The sequence below is a fragment of the Sander lucioperca genome, chromosome 4 (assembly GCF_008315115.2).
Source record: "Sander lucioperca isolate FBNREF2018 chromosome 4, SLUC_FBN_1.2, whole genome shotgun sequence".
NCBI lineage: Eukaryota > Metazoa > Chordata > Actinopteri > Perciformes > Percidae > Sander > Sander lucioperca.
Window position 1 is genome coordinate 39,304,224 of NC_050176.1, and position 6,000 is coordinate 39,310,223.

The 6,000-nt window shown below is 47.0% G+C and overlaps 1 protein-coding gene across 2 annotated transcripts in view; it reads right to left on the reverse strand.

Annotated features, from left to right (window-relative positions):
- zdhhc5a (zinc finger DHHC-type palmitoyltransferase 5a) overlaps positions 1–4,438 on the reverse strand; it is a 31,123-nt gene extending 26,685 nt beyond the window's left edge. The window contains exon 1 of one of the 2 annotated variants that reach the window (XM_031314121.2): positions 3,813–4,438. The gene's annotated coding sequence lies outside the window, so the exon portion shown is untranslated. The remainder of the gene's footprint in view (positions 1–3,812) is intronic. The other variant, XM_031314118.2, reaches the window with a different exon arrangement.
- Positions 4,439–6,000: the final 1,562 nt, after the last annotated feature.

The window sequence follows — 6,000 nt, forward strand, 5'->3', positions numbered from 1 at the left end:
ACCAGCACCTCAGCCTGCTACTGAGACCAGCACCTCAGCCTGCTACAGAGACCAGCACCTCAGCCCGCTACTGAGACCAGCACCTCAGCCCGCTACTGAGACCAGCACCTCAGCCCGCTACTGAGACCAGCACCTCAGCCCGCTACGGAGACCAGCACCTCAGCCCGCTACGGAGACCTGCACCTCAGCCCGCTACGGAGACCTGCACCTCAGCCCGCTACGGAGACCAGCACCTCAGCCCGCTACTGAGACCAGTACCTCAGCCTGCTACTGAGACCAGCACCTCAGCCCGCTACTGAGACCAGCACCTCAGCCCGCTACGGAGACCAGCACCTCAGCCCGCTACTGAGACCAGCACCTCAGCCAGCTACTGAGACCAGCACCTCAGCCCGCTACTGAGACCAGCACCTCAGCCCGCTACTGAGACCAGCACCTCAGCCCGCTACTGAGACCAGCACCTCAGCCAGCTACTGAGACCAGCACCTCAGCCAGCTACTGAGACCAGCACCTCAGCCCGCTACAGAGACCAGCACCTCAGCCCGCTACAGAGACCAGCACCTCAGCCCGCTACAGAGACCAGCACCTCAGCCCGCTACAGAGACCAGCACCTCAGCCCGCTACAGAGACCAGCACCTCAGCCCGCTACAAAGACCAGCACCTCAGCCTGCTCCGGAGACCAGCACCTCAGCCTGCTACAGAGACCAGCACCTCAGCCTGCTACTGAGACCAGCACCTCAGCCTGCTCCGGAGACCAGCACCTCAGCCTGCTACAGAGACCAGCACCTCAGCCTGTGGTGTCGCTCGATGCCACTAGCCGGGGAAGGGGACATCCAAAGCGGTGAAACGCGGACTGAGGGCAGGAGTGTGAGCTAGGTGGAAAGCTAACGCTAGCCGGCCACCTGTCCCATTCATCCTGCTTGCAATTGTCCGCTCATTAGACAACAAATTGGACTACATCCAACTTCAACGAATCTCCCAACGCGAGTTCAGAGACTGCTGTGTTTTTGTTGTTGTGGAAACATGGCTGAACAACAGTGTACCGGACTATCCAGCTACCAGGCCTGCTAGCCCTCCGAGCACATGCTGCTCTGTCGGGTAAGACTAGTGGAGGTGGGCTGTGTTAACACGGACTGGTGCTTTTATCCAACTACTGCTAACTGCTGGTGGAGTTTGTGACTGTTAAATGCCGACCATTCTACATTCCACGCAAATTCACGGCTGTGTTTATACTCGGTGTTTATACCACAGCCCACCAAGCGCTAATGCTACCAATGCGTTAGCTGAACTTTACGGAGCCTATAATGTGTTTGCACTAAATGTAGCCTGTTTCGTATGTGGTTTTTATATAATGTCGTTTTTATATATTTTAAATGTGTAACACCACTTGAGCCACGGTGAAACGTTTCGTGTATATGGCTGAAATAACAATAAAACTCATTTTAGTTGACTGTCTCACTGTCTATTATGTCTGTAAACGGTAGGCGTGGCATGGGAGTGGAGTCGTTGGGAAGCGAAGCAAGTGCATTCTGGGAGTTGTCTTTCATCCACATGAGCCAAAAACACATTTTCTGGTTTTTCTCATTCTAGAAGGCACATACATATTCATCTTTCCAGCGGTGAAATATCCCTTTAAGAAACAGAATATTTTTCTTTACCGTGCAACAAACTTTATTTAAATTACTTGTTTATAATATTGTTTTAAACTGTTTTAGTGACAGTATTAAATCAGTCAAAAATCCTACCGTAGGTTAATGGTTAATTATTAACGTCCCTGACTGATTAACACGGGGTAGTGAGAATCATAAAGTATGTGTATTCTTAAAATCATCCTAGCTCACAGTGAGAAAGCCAAAGAAATAAATCCCTTAACTACATGGCATGATTGTTCTGCAACTGTTGATTATTCGGAGTTTCCAACACAAAGAAAACGGAATGTAAGACATCCGGCCGAAAAGAGGGACATTCGGCGGAATTTCCGGTTGCACCAAAGCAATCCCGGAAGTGGAACGTAATGGATTTAGACTACCCAGTACTACATCCAAACATCTCCTTTTAATGTTGGCCTATTTTGTCTATATTTCCAACTGTATGTACCACACAATTGCTGATACGCTGAGATTTGAGCAAAAAATCTTGGTCATGCCATCCTTTAAAGGCAGTGTCTGAGGTCATGTTCTACCCACTTTTTATCATCACCATAAATAAGGTTTTTCAAGCCCAACAAATTTCAAATAGGGATTTCAAAGAAAATCTACACTTTGAATAGGCTTAATGAACACAAGCTCAATGTTTAGATAGAAACACATGCACCCTGCCATGCAAACTAGCAGGAATACAAGATATTGCTTCTTGTTTACTACCCAATATTTGCCTGAACTTGGCAAGCAACCACGCTGTGACATGTCAAGGCCAAAATTAAGGTTAGTAATATGTCAAATGGACCTGGTACCTCCAAGTGGCATGATGCTCAATACTGAACATACACTCCTGTACAATAAGGGATACATCTGCTTTGACATGCTGTAAAAATCTAAGATTGCATTTATGAAAGCCAACCATTTAATAAATCCAAGCCCATCACATTCAGGGACTACACACAGAAAAAGATGGTTTACCTTAAGTGCTCTTAATTCACTCAAATCTGTATTGCAAAGGAATTCTGAACCGCATCATTTGCATTTACTCAAGCTCCATGAAGATATAAGACATTTACTCATTTAACCATGAGTTCCTTCCATGTGATCTGATCAAAACTGTGCACCCGTAATCTATTGGGCAGAATATCTACCCTACAATGCTGTAAATGCTAGAAAATCCCCAGACACAATGGCACCTTCTTACATCTAAAAGGGGCATACAGCACTGCCAGTACTTGCACACATACATCCTGGGTGTGTATGGCCTGCTGCAGTCACGGCAGTGCTGTAACAGCATCGGTAGAGTATATTCACCAAACCGGTAAAATTATGCCAACAACCTAATTTCCTGACCATGAGTCTCCAATTATGGATTGCCATTTTAGTGACTTTGTGCAGCGTTGAGCCAGGTGACAAGCAGCCCCTAATTGATTCAGTCATACGGGCCAGCAGCGTTGGGTTTGACAGCTCAGTGGGCACGATGCAATTAACACGGAACGTCACGCCGAACTACATTGAAAATCTCACAATTTAGAGAGGCGGTTGTGATTAACAAGTGTAACGTTACATGTTTTTTAACACATTATTTAAAGCCTTTTCTTGATCATTATGGGATGCACTCTGTAAATCGGCGTGCGTAACATATATAACAATAATCGTGCAGTGGCATCCAGCCCACATTAGCCAGTGTGTAATATTGAAGCCGGGGTGGGGACGCATAACTGGTAGTGAGGACGATAATAACGTTAAACATCTGACATAAGGAGCAGAAAAGAGGCTACAATTTAAATTCCGGCGTTACGTTAACGGTAGCTAGCTATTATTAACATGCTGACTGTAACGTTAGCAAGTCAATAATGATGAAAGGAACTAACGTTAGCGGTAATGAGTCACAGTAGCTGCACGATAATGGAAATTATCTAACGTTAACAGGATACAGGGGAAATGTAACGTTATTACACACAAGCATTCACGTTAGCTACACCAAAACAAAGACGACTCGTGGTTTAGGCGATAAGTAAAGTTAACATTAGTGTGATTGGTAACGTCAAGGCTCAGTATAACGTTACTGTATGAGCTTCTTTTCCATATAACATTAACATTAGCTAGCCTTAAGCTAACGTTACTCGGGTCTCCACTGGTTAGCCCTGGCTAGCAGCAAACAATTCAGCTCACCTGTGAGGGGGTTTACAATTGTTCTGGGTCCAAAAACGGTGAATGGGATGTGCCAGTCTTGGTCGTGTTATTTCCTCATGGGGTTATGATCAGCGGAGACAACTCCTTAACGCAACATTCAGTATTATTCATAGGACTCATTCAGCGGTGCCAGCAGGATGTAACGTTACGAGTCTTGCTGTGGTGGCTAGCTATCCCAGCGTCAAGCTAATACAGATAACGTTAACGTTAACTGTTTGGCTAGCTAGCCAGACACCGATATGTCTGACGTTATTTTACTACACGCAGCTTAGCTTAACTAAATGTTAGCTAGGGGTGGAAGCTGCTTGGTTTTTTAACTTCTGTAAAATAGCTAGCATATGTCTGCAGGCCGCTCCATCAATGCGGAAGTTAAAGAGAAGAAAACCAGGTGAATATAATCCCAAAACAATGATGTGCTCTTCTCATATATCCATAATATTGGTGGTCAGGAGATTCCCAGAGGCCGACATATTTGTCAGTAGGCTACTACAACAAAACTAATGCCAGGGTCCAACAGCAGAATTGTCGCAATAAAAATAGCACTGATTGGACGACAGGGGTGTCAATCAAGCTGCAGGCGTAACGTTATTCTATGGCTTCTACTTCTCCAGCCATAAACGTCATGATTGCACTAAATCGTGATTAAATGTATTCGCCAGCATAGCAAAACACAGTCCGGGGCTTGTTGACTGAGTGCAATAGATAATAACGCCTTAATAATACATGTTATTGTCGCATGGTTGGCACATAAACTGTCTCTGACATGAGGTTTTAATCCTCTCATGTGGCACACTGACACAGTAATGTGTGTGTGTGTGTGTGTGTGTGTGTGTGTGTGTGTGTGTGTGTGTCAGGCAAGCAACACAAAGGGGAGATTAAAATGACAGCAGGGGCTATGAGGATAAACCCACACAGCCCCTCATCAACACACACACATACACACACAATTCAATTCCATGTATGATTAGGTGTGTGTGTGTGTGTGTGTGTGTGTGTGTGTGTGTGTGTGTGTGTGTGTGTGCGCGTGTGCGTATGCGTTGAAGCCACTTGGCAGTTGGCATGCAAGTCCATAAAGCTCTTATACTACAGGGGCAATCATGGTATTAAAAAAAAATGGCTGATTTCATGATGACCCATTTTCCATAAGGGGTCAAACAAACAACATGTTTTTCAATATGTGTGTCTCCATGTGAAGCTGCACAAAGGCCTGAGTGTTAAAGGATAGGTCAAGTCTACTTTAATACAATACTCACCTGTCCATATTGTTGTGTTGCTAAAATAACGACTAGTCTCAACTTTCAATGCATCAACTCACTCGTTTATTTCCGGAAACAAAAACAAAACAGCGCACATCTACGGTGGCCTTTCAGTGTCAAAAATGTGCAACGTAAAACAGGCATCCTGAATAACAGGACTAGAACTGTATATGTATACTGTATGTATTACGTGAACACAACATTCCCCCCCCCCCCCCTTCCGAATGTTCAAACGTGAAACGTAGCAACAAAGTCTTCGAAGTGCCCAGGGCGCGTACGGACCCTGACAGGGCGGGGCTCAGGAACAAGGGGGGCCGGCAGCGGGGCTGAAGCCAGAGCGGGGCACTGAGCAGTCGGTACAGCTTGGGCGAGAGGTGCCGCAATGAGATCCGGCACATGAGGGGCCAGCCCAGTTGCTGGGTTGTTCTGCTCCGCCAGCCCAGTTGCTGGGTTGCTCTGCTCCACTGGTCCAGTTGCTGGGTTGCTCTGCTCCACCCCTGTCAGTTGAGGTTGGTGAAGAGGGGAGGGCACTCTGCACAAGCAGCTGGCGTGCCAACGGGAACCATCAGTCAGCTGAAATGAAGCTGGGCCGAGCTGCCGACTGACCTGGTACGGAGCCGACCAGAATGATGACAGCTTGTTAGCTCTGTGGGGCCGGCGGGTTCTGACCCAGTCTGACACTCTGATAGCAGGCCACTTAGCCTTGTGCTTCTCATCGAACCTCCGTTTCATGGAACTCTGTTGTCTCTTGACGTGAGAATTGACTGCTGCTGGGCATGGCCGTGGGCCCGTGGCCATTGGTGGACGGAGTCTTGACAGGGGAAGCACAAGCTCCCTTTTCAGCATGAGTGCGGCAGGGGAGACCCCTGTTGTAGAGTGGGCAGTTGCTCTGTAGTGGAGGAGGGTCTGTG